The sequence below is a fragment of the Carcharhinus amblyrhynchos genome, chromosome 3 (genome assembly GCF_965287045.1).
Source record: "Carcharhinus amblyrhynchos chromosome 3, sCarAmb.v2.hapA, whole genome shotgun sequence".
Classification (NCBI taxonomy): Eukaryota; Metazoa; Chordata; class Chondrichthyes; order Carcharhiniformes; family Carcharhinidae; genus Carcharhinus; species Carcharhinus amblyrhynchos.
In genome coordinates this window covers 134,899,513-134,917,552 of record NC_137326.1, presented here as the reverse complement: position 1 = coordinate 134,917,552, position 18,040 = coordinate 134,899,513, and the positions used below count along the sequence as shown (strand labels likewise).

Sequence of the window (18,040 nt, the reverse complement as noted above, 5' to 3'; positions counted from 1 at the left end):
CAACAGAACGGTAAGCCAGGGTTCTTCAAACTCAGGGAGATATTTCAGACAGGATCTCCAGCAGATAAAGTACTTGCTATGATAGACAAAATAAACCCACAACACATCCATGCGCTGCTTGGCAATGAGCTAAGAAGGATCAGGATTGCGAGAGGAAATTTATCATTGGTCACAGGAATTTTACAGCGCAGAAAGAGGCCATTCGGCCCAACAAGTCTGTGCTGGCCATCAAGCACCCATATTTCCTGATCCCATTTCCAGCACTTGGACCCATAGCCTTGAAGTGCTATAGCATTTCAAGTGCTCATCTAAATGCTTCTTAAATGTTATGAGGGTTCCTGCCTCTACCACCCTTTCAGACAGTCAGTTCCAGATTCCCAACACCCTCTGGGTGAAAAACCTTTTCCTCACATCTATAAACCTCCTGCCTATTAATTTAAATTGCGTTCTGAAGACATAGCTACGCTGTCCATCTTTGATGTTTCTCTGGATAATTGCCACCCCTCAGGCTGTGGCAAGCTGCTGGCCTTGCGATCTCTCTCCTCCTGCTCCCGGGGCTGTGTGAAAATTGGGTGTGTGAAACCTTTTAGTTTTCCACCTGGCGAACTGTGTGTAGAAGACAGGGAGATAAGAACGTGCGTGTCCATGAGTTCCAACCATACAGACACTGAGCAGTGAGAGGTTTGGAGGTTTACAGCATGGAAACAGGCCCTTCAGCCCAGCTTATCCATTGCCACCCTTTTAATCATCAGGCTAGTCTCAATTGCCCGCGTTTGTCCTATATCCTTCTATGCCCATTTTATCATGTAACTGTCTAAATGTTTTTTAATAAACAAAATTGTACCCGCCTCTATGACTGCCTCTGGCAGCTTGTTACAAGCCCTCACCATCCTGTGTGAAAAAATTGTTCCTCTGGACCCTATTGTGTCTCTCCCCTCTCACCTTAAAACCTATGCCGTCTAGTTTGAGACTCCCCTACCTTTGGGAAAAGATATTGACTATCTAGATCATCTGTGCCCCTCATTATTTTATAGACATAAGAACATAAGAAATAGGAGCAGGAGTCGGCCATCTAGCCCTTCGAGCCTGCCCCGCCTTTCAATAAGATCATGGCTGATCTGAAGTGGCTCAGTTCCACTTTCCCACCCTCTCCCCATGACCCTTAATCCCCTTGCCTACCAAAAACCTATCTATCCGTGTCTTAAATATATTTAGCGAGGTAGCCTCCACCACATCAACGGGCAGAGAATTCCAGAGATTCACCACCCTTTGAGTGAAGAAGTTCCTCCTCAACTCCGTTCTAAACTGCGCCCCCTTTATCTTGAGGCTGTGCCCTCTAGTCCTGCTGACCTTTCTGAGCGGGAAGAATCTCTCTACCTCTACCCTATCCAACCCTTTCATTATCTTATACGCCTGTATAATATCCCCCCTCATCCTTCTAAACTCCAACGAGTACAGACCCAGTCTACTCAATCTCTCTTCATAAGCTGAATCCCTCATCTCCGGGGCTAACCCCCTCATCTCCGGTATCAGCCTGGTGAACCTCCTCTGATTTGCAAAAGAAGCAAGGATCACCTGAGGAAAGATTTCATTCGGCAACGAGTGACTGTGATCTGGAATGCACTACCTGAGAATGGAGGCAGACAAGGTAACCAACTCTTATCAAATAAAATAAGGTAGACTTCGACCACAGGACCAGGAGGAGAATGGTGCTGGTGACCAATTGAGTGGTGGTGCAAGGGGGGAATGGATGCAGTGGGCGGTGGGTAGGGGAGGTCCTGGTCACTGTAAGAGGGAAGGCAAACAAACTTACAATCTATCGCCTCTCTCTGGCTGACACTCTGAAAGCCGACACTCCTCCCACATTCTGAAAGACGTGCTAGTTAGGTGCGTTGACCCAAACAGGTGCCAGACTGTGGTGACTCGGGGAATTTCACAGTAACTTCATTGCAGTGTTAATGTAAGCCTTATTTGTGATGAGTAAATAAATTAAACTTCTTTAAAAACTTGATTTCCTCCACAGCTGCCTCAGCTTCTAGTTCTGAACATGTTCTCGGGATTCTATGTTCCTACGATCTGCACTGGCCAAAAAAGAGAAAAAAAAGAAACAAGAAAGTCATTTTAATGCCACTCGGTCCATCTTGCAGGTTAAAGCAGACCCAGGTACTTGTAAATGAGTTGAGTTTTTCAGCTTCAACCACCAACTAAGGCAGTGAATTCCAGACACCACCACTCTGAGTCAAAAGGCTTTCTGTCATGTCCCCTCTAATCCTTCTACCAATCACCTTAAATCCGTGCCCCCTGGTAATTAACCTTCAGCTGGGAGAAACAAGTCTTTCCTGTCTACCTTGTCTGGGCACACCTCAGCAAGGTCACCCCTTAGCTCCCTCTAATTGAAGGGGAAAACCCTGGCCTACTGTGGTGATTGTCCCTTTCAGGGCAACACAGCAGAGTAAATCTGTGAATTCCTCCAGAGAAATTCTGTCTTGCCTGTAATGTAGTGACCACAGCTGTACACAAAAATTCCAGCTGCGGCCAAACCAGCATTTTATACAGTCCCAGCATTACATCCCTGCTTTTGTATATCTTATCTAATAAAGGAAAGCTATTCACTCTGTAGATTAATAATTTAGATGAGGGAACTAAATAGTAATATCGCCACATTTGCAGATGACACAAAGCTGGGTGAGCTGTGAGGAGGATGCAGAGAATGTTTCAGTTTAATTTGGAGAGGCTGAGTGAGTGGGCAAATGCGTGGCAGATGCAACATAACGTGGGCAAATGTGAGGTTATCCATTTTGATAGAAAAACAAGAAGACAGATTATTATCTGAATGGCTATAAATTAAGAGAGGGGAGTGTGCACCGAGACCTCAGTGTCCTTGTACACCAGTCACTGAAGGTAAGCATGCAGGATCAGCAGGCGGTGAAGAAGACAAATGGCATGTTGGTCTTCATAGCGAGAAGATTCGAGTCCAGGAGGAGAGATGTCTTGCTGCAATTATACAGGGCCTTGTTGACCCTCACCTGGAGTACTGTGGGCAGTTTGGATCTCCTTATCAGAGGAAGGATGTTCTTGCTCTGGAGGTAGAGCAGCAAAGGTTTTCCAGACTGATTTCTGGGACGGCGGGACTGATGTATGAGGAGAGATTGAGTCGGTTAGGATTAAATTCACTGGAGTTCAGACGAATGAGAAGGGCGGGGAGGGGGGTGCGGGGGGGGGGGGCCGTCTTTCGGGTCAAACCAAGTAAACAAACTCAGATTACATTAGGACAAAGAAAAAGGGGGCGGCTCCCCAAAAGGAGGGGGAACGGCCCGAACAGAAACAAAAAGTACAAAGGAAACTTAAGACACGTCAAATCAAAATGTGATTGTTGGGGTCTATAACACACCTCAGCCCCTGCGGTGCCCAATGGGCGCGGAAGGCGTCGACTGTGCCCGCGGACACCACGTGCTCCCTCTCCAGGGACACCCGGCCGCGAACGTAGCCGCGGAACAGGGGCAGACAGTTGGGACAGACGGCCCCCCGAACGAATGAGAAACCTATAAAATTCTAACAGGACTAGACAGGGTAGATACAGGAAGGATGTTCCTGATGGTGGGGGTTTCCAGAGAGTGGTCAGCCTCTGGAATTCACTACCACAGAAAACAGTTAAGGCAAAACATTGTATGTTTTCAAGAAGGAGTTAGAGATAGCTCTTGGGGTGAAGGGGATCAAAGGATGTGGGGGAAGGCAGGATCAGGCTATTGAGTTGGATGATGAGCCATAATCATAATGAACGGTGGCGGAGCAGGTTTGTAAGGTCAAATGGCCTCATCCTGCTCCTGTTTTCTATGTTTCTATTCCGTAGGCTTTCATAACCACCTTGTCCACCTGTCCTGTCACCTTCAGGGACCTGTGAACATGCACTTCAAGGTTTCACTTCCTCAACCCCTCTCAATATCTTCCTATTCATTGAGTATACTCTTACTTTGTTTGCCCTCACCGAATACATGACCTCACCCTTTTCTGATTGAACTCTATTTGCCATTTCTCTGCCCATTGATATCATTCTGCAGTCAACATTATCCTCTTCACTCTCAACTACATGGTCAATTTTTGTCTCATCTGCAAATTTCCCAATCTTGCCTCTCACATTTAAGTCGAAATCATTGACATATACAACAATCAGCAAGGGTCCCAACACTGACCCCTGTGGAACACCACTGGAAGATACTTTAGATTTGCAAAAACATCTGTTCCCTTTATTTCTTTCACTGAACCAATTTTGGATCCAACTCGCCACCTTCCCCTGTATCCCATAAGGTCTCTCTTTTCTGACACACCTTGTCAAATGCTGGACTGAAATCCACGTAGGCAACATCCACTGCACTGACCTCACCAATCATAGAATCACTACAGTGCAGAACGAGGTCATTTGACCCATCGAGTCTGCACTGGCAACAATCCCACCCAGGCCCTTTCCCTGCAATCCCATATATTTAACCTGCTAATACCCCTGACACTAAGCCTTACCATAGCCAATCCATCTAACTCACACATCTTTGGAGCGTGGGAGGAAATCAGAGCGCCAGGAGGAAACCCACGCAGACATGGGGAGAATGTGCAAATTCCACACAGAAAGTTACCTGAGACTGGAATTGAATCCGGGTCCCTGATGCTGTGAGGCAGCAGTGAGGCACCATGCTGCCATGGTACAATGGTAGAACACTCGTGGATCCCCACCCTTCTGGTATCTCACCTGCATCTAGTGAGAATTGGAAAATGATCCTCAGCGCGTCCGCTATTTCACCTCACTTCCTCCAACCATCTAGGGTACAATCTGGTGACTTATCCACTGTTGCAATGTAAGGGGGAGGGTTAAAGTGGAGATGGGGATAAGGGGCCTGGAAACAAGAGAGCACCAGGGCCTATGATTTCCTCCCTGGCCCTGGTTAAATTTAGTGTACTATGACTTCTCGGCCTTTTAGAATCATGAAATTCCTACATTGCAGAAAGAGGCCATTTGGCCCATCGAGTCTGCACCAACTCTCTGACAGAGCATCTAAAGATTAAGCATCGGATCAAGCCCAAGGTGGGGTGCAGTGCCATTTTTTGCAAGCATGGATCTTGTATGTTATTTCTTGTGGTGACCATGAATTGGATTCAACTGGAACTTGTTTTTTTTAAACGAGAAAGGAGATGGAAGCAGGGTTGCCCGGTCCACCCTGTGTATTGGCTTTGTAACTTTAAGGAAGGAGTAAAAATTGAAAAAAATTTTAAAAAACTATGGCTGAATGGTTTTCTCCATCTTCTTCCATTGGGAAAAAGATACAAAATTTGAATTGATTTATTATTGTCACGTATATTAACATACAGTAAAAAGTATTGTTTCTTGCACACTATACTGTATGTTAGTAGTGAAAAGTATCGTTTCTTGCGTGCTATACAGACAAAACATACTCTTCATAGAGAAGGAAACGAGAGAGTGCAGAATGTAGTGTTACAGTCATAGCTAGGGTGTAGAGAAAGATCAACTTAATGCAAGGTAAGTCCGTTCAAAAGTCTGACAGCAGCAGGGAAGAAGCTGTTCTTGAGTCGGTTGGTTCGTGACCTCAGACTTTTGTATCGTTTTCCTGATGGAAGAAGGTGGAAGAGAGAATGTCCGGGGTGTGTGGGGTCCTTAATTATGCTGGCTGCTTTGCCGAGGCAGCGGGAAATGTAGACAGAGTCAATGGATGGGAGGCTGGTTTGATTGATGGATTGGGCGACATTCACGACCTTTTGTAGTTCCTTGTGGATGTTGGGCGGAGCAGGAGCCATGGCAAGCAGTGATACAACCAGAAAGAATGCTTTCTATGATGCATCTGTAAAAACGCACCCACCTGACAAAGGACCAGCCAGTTCCAAAAGCTAGTGGTGTTTGCTACAAATAAACCTGTTGGACTTTAACCTGGTGTTGTGAGATTTCTTACTGCATCTGTAAAAGTCTGAGGTCACGTACCGACCGACTCAAGAACAGCTTCTTCCCTGCTGCTGTCAGACTTTTGAATGGATTTACCTTGCATTAAGTTGATCTTTCTGTACACCCTAGCTATGACTGTAACACTACATTCTGCACCCTCTCGTTTCCTTCTCTATGAACAGTATGCTTTGTCTGTATGGCATGCAAGTTAATACATGTGACAATAATAAATCAAATCAAAATAGACATTGTCACTCTAATCATCGTCCTCCTGTTATGAATGGAGGGGAGGGGCGTAGTCACTGCTTATTAACATCGTCGGAGGCGGGGCCACGGCTAATTAACATAACGTGGGGCGGGGTCGCCCGCGGCATGACGTAAGGCGCCGTGCGTGCGCGAGGATCACGTGAGCCGCTGGGCTGAGGCAGGGAGGCGGTGGCGGCGGCAGACATTTTGTGAGGAGCGGGCGGAAGCGGCGGCAAGGTGAGAGCGGCCAGCCCGGGGAGGAGGAGCAGCGGGGCGGGCGGGTGATTGGCGCAGGCCGCCGGCACTGGTCGTCTCCGGCTCGAGGTAGAGAGGGCCCGGTGCGGCGCTGGAGTTGTGTGCCGGGGGAAGATGAGGAGGGAGGCGGACATTTTGTGAAGGGCGGCCCCGGCTTTGGGGAGCTGACAGGCGGAGGAGGAGGAGGAGCCCCTCCCCCCGTACCCCTCAAACAGCGGGGAAAGGGGAGCTGCTGGGCCGTTGACCCCTCTGCCCAGTGACTGCCGCACTGAACCCTGCACCCCGGGGGTGGAAGACAGTCCCTAGGCCCTCTCTGCAGGAAGGGACATTACCTGCTGCTTCTCAGCATTGGTGAACCCCGGTGGCATTGCACCCCCTCCTTCCACTCCCAGCAATGCAGCCACCCCTCCCTCCCTCCTTCACCCAGCTTAACACCCCCTGGCCCAGAGTTCTGTGGCTGTACCCAGCACTGATGGTGTGCAGCATTGTCAGAGGTGCCCTCTGCGCTTCCTCTTTTGGTGGGTGTCAAAGGTGTTCAGTGAAGGACAACACCTTTTGCCAAAGATAGGGGAGTCTAAGACTAGAGGGCATAAGTTTAAGGTGAGAGAGGACAGATACAAAAGGGTCCAGAGGGGTAATTTTTTTTCTCTGAGGGTGTTGAGCCTCTGGAACAAGATGCCAGAGGTAGTATTAGAGGCAGGTACAATTTTGTCTTTTAAAAAGCATATAGACAGGTACATGGGTATAGAGGAGTATAGGCCAAATGCAGGCAATTGGAATTAGTTGAGGGGTTTAAAAAAAATGGACAAGTTGGGCTGAAGGTCCTGATTCTATGCTGTAAACCTATGATTATGATTCTACATAACATAAGAAATAGGAGCAGGAGTAGGCCATCTAGCCCTTTGAGCCTGCCCTGCCATTAATAAGATCATGGCTGATCTGAAGTGGATCAGTTCCGCTTTCCTGCTTTCTCCCCATAACCCTTAATTCCCTTGTCTGTCAAAAACCTATCTACCTGTGACTTACATATATTTAGCGAGGTAGCCTCCACCACTTCAATGGGCAGAGAATTCCAGAGATTCACCACCTTTTGAGCGAAGAAGTTCCTCCTCAACTCCGTTCTAAATTGCCCCCACCTCCACCTCCACCTCCACCCCCACCTCCACCTGTGCCCTCTAGTCCTGCTATCCTTTTTAAGCGGGAAGAATCTCTCTACCTCTACCTTATCCATCCCTTTCATTATGTTGTACGTCTCTATAAGATCCCCCCTCATCCTTCTAAACTCCGAGTCCAGACCCAGTCTATTTAGCCTCTCTTCGTAGTCCAACCCCCTTATCTCTGGTATCAGCCTAATGAACCTCCTCTGCACTCCCTCCAAGGCCAGAATATCCTAGTGCAAGTGCGGCAACCAAAACTGCACACAGTACTCCAGCTGCAGCCTCACCAGTACCCTGTTACAGTTGCAGCAAGACCTCCCTGTTTTTATATTCTATTCCCCTTGCTATTAAGGCCAGCATTCCATTCGCTGCCTTTATTACCTGCTGCACCAGCAGACTGGGTTTTTGCGACTCATGCACAAGGACCCCCAGGTCCCTCTGCACTGTAGCATTCTGCAGCTTTTCGCCCTTTAAATAGTAATTCCTCCTACTATTATTTCTGCCAAAGTGGATAACCTCACACTTGCTAACATTATACTCCATCTGCCCGGTCCTCGCCCACTCGCTCAGCCTATCCAGATCCCTATGCAGACTTTCCGCACCCTCCGCGCAATTTACTTTTCCACTCATCTTCGTGTCATCAGCAAATTTCGTCACCCTACACTCAGCCCCCTCCTCCAGATCATCTATATAAATGGTAAATAGCTGAGGCCCCAGCACCGATCCCTGTGGCATTCCACTAGTCACCAACCGCCAATCAGAATAGCACCCACTAATACCAACTCTGCCTCCTATTAGACAACCAATCCTCTATCCACACTAACACCTTACCCCTAACTCCGTGCACCCTAACCTTCTGTAGCAACCTTTTGTGAGGCACTTTTCAAAGGCCTTTTGAAAATCGAGAAACACCACATCCACCGGTTCCCCTCTGTCTACCGCACTAGTCACACCCTCATAGAAATCCAATAAATTCGTCAAACATGACTTCCCCTTAACGAATCCGTACTGCGTCTGCTCTATCAAACCATTCCTTTCTAGGTGCCTTGCTATTTCTTCTTTGACGGATTCAAACATTTTTCCAACTACAGACGTTAAACTAACTGGCCTATAATTCCCTGCCTTTTGTCTGCTACCTTTTTTAAGCTGCGGCGTAACATTAGCCGTTTTCCAATCTTCTGGCACTTCTCCGGAATCCAGTGAATTTTGGTAAATAATCATTAAGGCATCCACTATCACCTTTGCCATGTCCTTCAGAACCCTGGGATGCATGCCATCCGGTCCTGGGGACTTGTCCACCATCAGTACTGTTCGTCTATCAAACACTACTTCTCTAGTGACAGTAATCGCATTCAGTGAAGAAGTTCCTCCTCAACTCTGTTCTAAACTGTCGTTTCCCCCCCCACTCCATTTTGAGGCTGTGCCCTCTAGTTCTGCTATCTTTTCTAAATGGGAAGAATCTCTCTACCTCTACCCTATCTAGCCCCTTCATTATCTTGTAGGTCTCTATAAGATCCCCCCTCAGCCTTCTAAACTCAGTCTATTCAATCTTTCTTCATAAGCTAACCCCCCTCATCTCCAGTATCAGCTTGGTGAACCTTCTCTGTACTCCCTCCAAGGCCACTATATCCTTTCGCAAATAAGGGGACCAAAACTGCCCACAGGACTCCAGCTGCAGCCTCACCAGTGCCCTGTACAGTTGCAGCAAGACCTCCTGCTTTTATATTCTATCCCCCTTGCGATAAAGGCCAACATTCCATTCGCCTTCTTGATCACCTGCTGCACCTGCAGACTGAGTTTTTGCAATTCGTGCACAAGGACCTCTAGGTCCCTCTGCACTGTAGCATGCTGCAGCTTTTCACTCTTTAAATAATAGTCCCCCCAAGTTGGCACTGCTGCCTCTCAGTGCCAGGAATCTGGGTTCAATTCCAGCCTTGAGTCATTGTCTGTCTGGAGACTGCACATTCTGCCCATGTCAGTGTGGGTTCCCTCTGGATGCTCCACTTTCCTCCCACACTCCAGATGCGTGCAGTTAGGTGCATTGGCCATGTTAAGTTGTTCCTTAATGTTCCAAGATGTGGAGGTTATGGGTGTTGCCAAGGTAAATGTGGGATTACGGGGATAGGATCTGGGTAAAATGCTCTGTCCGAGTTGGTGCAGACTCGATGGGCTGAATGGCCACCTGCACTGTGGGGATTTTGATTCTAAGGGTACTGCAGTTCTCGTCGTCATTATTTTCCCCACTCAGTGCCACTAATAAACCTCGTTATCTGGTCATGCATCTCATTGCTGTTTGTAGGATAGAACAGTACAACACAGGAACAGGCCCTTTGGCCCTCCAAGCCTGTGCTAATTGTGTTGTCCTGTCTAGAGGAAACTGCCTGTATCCCTCTATACCCTCCTGATTTGTGTCTATCCAGATAAGTCTTAAATATCACCAACATGTCTGCCTCAACCACCTTGGCAGTGCATTTCAAACCCGCCCCCCCATGCACCACCCTGTGTGAAAGAAATACTTAACCCCACACATCTCCACTGAACCTTTCTCTCCTTACCTTGAACTTGTGCCCCCGTGCAATTGTCATTTCTGCTCTGGGGAAAAAGCTTCCAACAATTCACCTTATCATGCCCTTCATAACTTTATAAACTTTTATCAGTTTGCCCCTCAGCCTCCGTCTTTCCAGGGAGAAGAATCTCAAATTCTCTCATAGCTGCTACCCTCCACACCAGGCCAGATCAGGTTGTTTATGGAAATTTGATCTTGTGCTCATTTCTTGGAACTGTCTTGCTCCAACAACTACATTTTGGCTGTAATGCCTTAACATGAAAAGATTTCATAGAATTATACAGTGCTGAAAAGGCTCTTCAGCCCATTGAGTCTGCACCAATACCTAAGAAACACCTGACCTCCCACTTAATCGCATTCACCACAATTGACCCATTGCCTTGAATGTTGTGATGTGCCAAGTGCTCATCCAGATATTTTTTAAAAAGATGAGGCAACTGTCCTCTACCACCCTCCCAAGCAGCACATTCCAGACCATCACCACCCTCTGGGTTTAAAAAAAAAAGTTTTTCTCACATCCCTCTAAACCTCCTGCCTCTCTCTTTGAACTTGTGTCTCCTCATGACTGACCCTTCAGATAAGGGGAGCAGCTGCTTATCTGCTCAGTCCCTGCCCCTCTTCATTTTGTACACCTCAATCAGGTTGCCCCTCAAGTCTTCCCTGCTCTGATGAAAACAACCCATTGTGTCTTTGCCTGCTGAAAATGAGTAATCTTCCCCCAGTGGTTCCCAATCAACGTGCCATGAAAAATGTTTCAAAATTCATGTAATTAGATAAAAGCTAACCTTCATCTTCAGCTCTGTGGTTGCCTTCAAGACCCAATGAATTCTGGACTTCTGAAGCATACGTGGTTTAGATTGTTTGTTTATGTTGGTCAGGCCCATACATCTGACCAATGGGACTTGGAGCTGAAGATAAAGGTCCCATGCACTTTCTCAAAAGCAAAAACTGAAAAGGGTGCAAAAATCCTGAGAAGCATTGGAGACAGGGAGTGGTTTAGAAAAGGAGGCTAGAGGGCAAGAAGGAGCAAAAGATGAAGTTCCCAATAAGGGAAGATGGGGAAAACAGGTGTGCCATGACATATGAAAGGTTGGGAACTACTGATTTACTGTAATCCCACTTTTCAGTACTCGGCTTTCTAGATTATGGCGCCTGAAAGTACATATGTGTTTTTAAAAATACGCTGAGGATTTCTACCTCAATAGCATCTTTTCAGGCAGAGAGTTGTAAATTGTCACCACGCTGATGATTAGGATCCATCATGCTGGCCACTTCTCTATCCTTGCTGAGGAAGTCTTAATTGTAACTCAGCTCAGCTGGGTCATCCAATTTATAACTTCCTGGTGTCTGGTTTTGATCAATGCCATAAGTACTTTTGCCCATATGTCTTACTATTTGGAAATGATTTGCATTTGGACTGTTTTTGGTAGGTTCAGAGATACTAAAATGAGATGAATTGAATAATTATGTTGACCTAACTTCAGCACATTAACTCCTGTTTTTGCAAGTAATTGGTAAAAAAGTACAATGTGCTGCATCGTGTGTGGCTAAGTTCTGTCATTACATAGTGACATATCATTCATTGGAAATTACTGCACAGGAGGTGGCTATTAGGTCCTTCAGGTACATGCCTGCTCTCTAACAGCATCCCAGCTAGCTCCATTCCTACCTTTTTTCCTGCAATCCTGCAAAATTTTCACACTTCAGGTCCTTTTCCAATTTCCTTTTGAAAGCTGTGAATGCATTCCGGATTCTAACTACTTGCTGTAAGTGAGATCTTCCTCATGCTCTTGTCATAAAATTGGTGCTCTCTGGTCCTTGACATTTCTACCAATGGGAACAGTTTCTCCCTACTACTCTGATTATTAATCTTCATGGTTGTTAGATTTGGTTTCAACCTGTTCAAAGTTACAGAAAGATGCAGCTAATTGGGTACACACTTATCCTGATCCCTGTGTAATTTATATATGTGTGGTTGCATCACAGATTCCAATTACAATACCCAGTCCTATTCAAAGCAAAGAAGTGATGTTGTGTAAATGCACAAAATATGATGTAGTTCATTGTTCAGTGATGCAAGGTGGGTTTTTATTTATTTTGCCACTTGGTTTAGAAGCCAAATTAATTTCAATATCCAGGCTGAATGCAACTTCAAATGTATCAACATGTTGTACGCTTATGCTCCCAACGTAATCCATGCTGTCACTACAGTGTAATGGTAGTTGTTAACTTTTCATACTTTATCCACTTGAATAGTGGAAGGCAGCGATCAACTGATGGGTGCACTACATTTGAAGCTGTAACTACTCTGCATATCTAAAATTACCTAACATGTACTCATCATTCAAGATGTTGTATTTGAAAAATATTTTTTACTGAAAAAGAAAGCCAGTCATTGACCCAGCCTGAAATTTACAAGCAGTTAAAATTGAATGACCCCAGCAGCTGTGTTAACCCTGGGTTTGCTTACTTAGAGTATTACCTTTAAAGGAGCTGTATCTATTAACAGCCAAGTGCCTTAACTAAGATGTGGGCAATGCCATAACAGGTCCATTAGTTTTTTCCTTTGCAAAATGCAAATGAATCTGTTGTCTGCCCTGTTTCCAGCTTTTGCAGCATGCCTTTTGACTATAATTATAGGTGCTGTCTGTACAAATTTGGATTTTTGAACTCTAATATTAGAGTGGCGTGATAAGTAGTGGGAGGAACAGCTAAATTCAAAGCATCTGGCCAGATGTGATATTGACAAATTGTATTTGCACTTTTTTGATACTCTGGTCCCAACTTTATAATTCAGCCTGTTCACAAGAGGTTGGTCTAATTTGAGGTTGCTTTATTAAAAGTTCCTATGGTCACAGGTTTTATTCTGCTTCAACAGTTGGACTGGTTAGCTGTCTTGTGTTATGGACAGGAAATAATGATAGTGTCATTTATTTAGCAGTGGAGCTGGCTAGTTACTAATCTGGCTGATTAGAGACTTGATTGCAATTCATTGGCCTTGGTAGCCAGTCTGACAACTATATGAGGTGGGGAGAAGAGGCCTCAGCCTCTTAATCTGCATAACAGGTTTGAGGTTCTTGCTTCCAGGCTGGATGAGAACGAGGCAGGTGAGGTTGGTGAGCAAACTGCACACGGTACAGTGCTGCAGCAGGACATAGGCAAAAAAAAAGGAAAAGGAACGTAGTAGTGATTGGGGATAGTGGGGTGAAGGGTATTGACACTGTCCTTTGTCACAATGACAAAGTGCACAGAAGGGTGTGTTGTCTGCCTGGTGCTCGGGTCCGGGATGTCGCAGCTGGGCTGCAGAGGAACCTGGAGTGGGAGGGTGAGAATCCGGTCGTTGTGGTTCATGTGGGTGCCGGCGACGTAAGCAAAATGCAGACTGAGGATCTGGGGACGGAGTATGAGAAGCTGGGAATGGAATTAAAAAGTAGAACCGACAAGGTGGTCATCTCTGGGCTACTGCCTGAACCGTGTGCAGATGGGCGTAGGGTTGACAGGATTAAGGAAGTGAATGGGTGGCTCAGGGATTGGTGTGGGAGGAATGGGTTTGAATTTATGGGGCATTGGCACCAGTATTGGGGTAGGTGGGACCTGTTCGGGCGGGATGGGGTTGGTCTGAACCGTGCTGGGACCAGAGTGCTGGCGAATCGAGTAAAGAGGACTGTAGACAGGGCTTTAAACTAATTGGGGGGGGGGGGAGGGTGCGAGGGTAGGTGATGGTACGAGGTCTAAAGTTAAGGAGAGTGTACATGTAAGGGAAGAGGCTGAGGATGTCCCAATAATAGAGGGAGTAGGGGGCGTGAGTATAGTTGGTGGCGTTGCGGCAAATAGGGTCCAGGTGAAGGCTGGGATGAAAGCACTTTATCTGAATGCACGAAGCATTCGGAATAAAGTGGATGAGCTGGTGGCGCAGATCGACACAAATGGATACGATCTGGTGGCCATTACAGAGACGTGGCTGCAGGGTGACAGGGACTGGGAGCTGAATGTACAGGGCTATCAAGTGTTTAGGAAGGATAGGCAGGAGGGAAAAGGGGGGGCGTAGCTCTGCTGATTAAGGATAGCATCACGGTGGTAGCAAGGGATGATATTGGAACCAAGGAGCAGAGGGTGGAATCGTTGTGGGTGGAGATTAGGAACAGCAAAGGGAGGAAGACGCTGATGGGTGTCTTCTATAAGCCTCCGAATAATGATCTGGAGGTGGGGCGGGCTGTTAACGCGCAAATAAATGCGGCGTGCAGGAATGGGACGGCCGTAGTTATGGGGGATTTCAACCTGCATATTGATTGGTCGACCCATGTTGGACGTGGGGGGCTCGAGGAAGAGTTCTTGGAATGCTGCCGGGATAGTTTCCTCGAACAGTGTGTGTTGGAGCCGACGAGGGAGCGAGCTATCTTGGATCTGATGCTATGTAATGAGGCGGGTAGAATTAGGGACCTTGTGGTGAAGGATCCTCTTGGGGAGAGTGATCATTGTATGGTGGAGTTTCTGGTGCAGATGGAGGAGGAGAAAGTGGGTTCCCGGACACGCGTCCTTTGTTTGAATAGAGGGGAGTACGGTAGGATGAGAGAAGAATTGGCGAATGTGGACTGGGGGAGCGCGTTGGAGGGAGGGTCTGTTGAGGAGCAGTGGAGGATCTTTAAGGAGATCTTTCTTGGTGCTCAGCAGGAATTTATTCCGATGGTCAAAAAGGACAGTAGGAGGAGAGGTAATAAGCCGTGGATAACGAAGGAGGTGAAGGAAAGTGTTAAACTAAAAGCGGAGGAATTTAGAGTAGCTAAGAGTAGTGGGCGAGAAGAGGATTGGGAGAGGTTTAAATGTCAACAAAGATTGACAAAGAAGTTGATAAAGAAGGGTAGGAGAAACTATGAAGCTGGGCTAGCGCTTAATATAAAAAAGGATAGCAAGAGTTTTTATAAATATATAAAAAGGAAGAGGCTGGCTAGGGTGAATGTTGGTCCTTTAGAGGATGAGAAAGGGGACCTAGTGGTAGGGGATGGGGATATGGCTAAGGTATTGAATAACTTTTTTGTTTCTGTCTTCATGGAGGAGGACGTGAATAATTTGCCGGGTGTTAGCGATGGAAAGGTGGTAGGACTGGAGGGTCTTAATGACATTACTGTTACTAGAGAGGCGGTGCTCGACAGACTGGAGGGGCTGATTGTGGACAAGTCCTCAGGACCGGATGAAATGCATCCGAGGGTTCTGAAAGAAATGGCGGAGGTGATAGTGGATGCCTTGGTGGTTATTTTCCAAACGTCGCTGGATTCCGGGGAAGTGCCGGATGATTGGAAAACGGCTAATGTTACGCCGTTGTTTAAGAAGGGTGCCAGGCAAAAGGCGGGGAATTATAGGCCGGTTAGTTTAACGTCTGTGGTAGGTAAAATGTTAGAATCTGTCATTAAGGAGGAAATTGCGAGGCATCTTGAAGGGAATTGCTTGATAGAGCAGACGCAGCACGGTTTCATTAAAGGGAAGTCGTGTCTGACAAATTTACTGGAGTTCTATGAGGATGTGTCTAGGGCGGTGGATAGAGGAGAGCCGGTGGATGTGGTCTTTCTAGATTTTCAGAAGGCGTTTGACAAAGTGCCTGACAAGAGGTTATTGCAGAAGGTCGAGGGACATGGAGTTGGGGGTAGGGTGTTAGCGTGGATAGAGGATTGGTTGTCAAATAGGAGGCAGAGAGTGGGGGTGAACGGGTGCTATTCAGATTGGCGGATGGTGACTAGTGGAGTGCCCCAGGGGTTGGTGCTGGGGCCTCAGCTTTTTACCATTTATATAGATGATCTGGAGGAGGGAACCGAGTGTAGAGTGTCGAAATTTGCTGATGACACCAAGATTGGGGGAACGGCAAATTTTGCGGAGGGTGTGGAGAGTCTGCAGAAGGATCTAGATAGGCTGGGCGAATGGGCCAGGAACTGGCAAATGGAATTTAATGCTGGCAAGTGTGAGGTGGTCCACTTTGGTAGGAAGGACTATTACTTACGTGGCGAAAAACTGCAGCAGGCGACGGTGCAGAGGGACCTCGGGGTCCTTGTGCATGAGTCGCAAATACCCAGCTTGCAGGTGCAGCAGGTGGTCAGGAAGGCGAATGGGATGCTGGCCTTCATAGCGAGGGGGATTGAATATAAAAGTAGGGAGGTCTTGCTGCAGCTGTATAGGGCATTGGTGAGGCCGCAGCTGGAGTACTGTGTGCAGTTTTGGGCGCCGCACCTGCGCAAAGATATTTTGGCCTTGGAGGGAGTGCAGAGGAGGTTTACTAGGCTGATACCAGAGTTGAGGGGGTTGAGCTATGAGGAGAGGCTGAATAAACTGGGCTTGTACTCGTTAGAGTTTAGAAGAATGAGGGGAGATCTCATTGAGACGTATAAGATGATGAATGGGATGGATAGGATAGAGGTGGAGAGACTCTTCCCGCTCAAAAAAGACAGTAGGACTAGGGGGCACAGCCTCAAGATAAAAGGGGGGAGGTTTAGAACGGAGTTGAGGAGGAACTTCTTCACTCAAAGGGTGGTGAATCTCTGGAATTCTCTGCCCGTTGAAGTGGTGGAGGCTGCCTCACTAAATATTTTTAAGTCGTGGGTTGATGGGTTTTTGATAAGAGAGGGGATTAAGGGTTATGGGGAGAGGGTGGGAAAGTGGAACTGAACAGCGACAGATCAGCCATGATCTTATTGAATGGCGGGGCAGGCTCGAAGGGCTGGATGGCCTACTCCTGCTCCTATTTCTTATGTTCTTATGTTCTTATATAATCATAGAATCCCTACAATGCAGAAGGAGGCTATTCAGCCCATTGAGTGTGCAGCAATTCTTCTAGGCTCCCCCACAATCCTGCGCATTTACCATAGCCAATCCACCTAACCTGTACAGTTTTGGAATGTGGGAAGAAACCCACACAGACATGGGGAGAATGTGTGGAGTTTGCACAATCACCCAAGGCTGGAATTGAACCTAGGTCCCTGATGCTATGAGGTGGCAGTGCTAGCCGTTGTGTTACTTTAAGGAGAAAATGGAGCAGTCTGTGTTTCTGCCTTTGCTCAATGCAGATGTAAAGTTTCCAACAGTCTGGACTTATTTAAGATGAGTAACAGGGTTAAATTGTTTGTTTGATTTCCAAGTTGCTCAATAAATTTCATCCTTGGTTTAACCTTGTGGGAGATTTGACCTCTCGTTAGCTTGCAGTATACAAATGGATGGCTGGGCTACAACATTAACCAGTCCAAGCAAAGCTTAGTCGAATTTTGTCTCCCAGTGCCACAGTTTGGTGGGTATGTCCTACAATTTTCCTGTTTTTTTTAAGAAAATGAGGCTGCGTAAATATCTGGTTCAAACAGATTTTTCTGGATTCTAAACTTTGGGAAAGAGGAAGCCATTTTAATGTTTTTATTTGCCTGGTCAGGTGGGTGAGTGTCCTTGGCCTGCGTTGGGAAGTGTACGCCACCTCTTCAATTTGATTTTTGTCATTAGGAATTCATTCAGCACAGTAACTTTGATGTAAAACTGCTCTTTGACCACTTAAACAACTGGGAGTACAATTCGAGATGTTGGGTTTTTCCAAAAAAAACTGAGTGAATTCGGGATTGTTGACGAATTTTGCCCTTCGTTATCGGTCGGGCATTTTGAGCTGTATAACACTGGGATAAAGTACAGGTTGGTAGAAAGTCTGTCCGTTGTGCACAGTGCAGTTTGAGTTGGTAGATCAAGACAGTAGGCAAAATGATATCAGCTGAAGTGTTCGCTTGGAACGTTGGAAAAACCCAGCTGGCCTGGGTGCATCTGGGGTGAGAAACAGCATTAATGTTTCGAGTCCATTGTGACTGCTCTTTGCAATCCTATGCTCTATAAGCATGTTGGTATCACTGGTAAATG

General features: G+C 46.7%; 1 protein-coding gene across 2 annotated transcripts in view; it reads left to right on the top strand.

Moving 5' to 3' along the window:
* The first annotated feature begins 6,363 nt into the window (after positions 1-6,363).
* Positions 6,364-18,040, top strand: part of ap2m1b (adaptor related protein complex 2 subunit mu 1b) — a 53,025-nt gene continuing 41,348 nt past the window's right edge. Inside the window, exon 1 of one of the 2 annotated variants that reach the window (XM_080186060.1) lies at positions 6,364-6,427. The gene's annotated coding sequence lies outside the window, so the exon portion shown is untranslated. Of the gene's footprint in view, positions 6,428-12,226; positions 12,249-18,040 lie in introns of those variants that run through there. The other variant, XM_080186062.1, reaches the window with a different exon arrangement.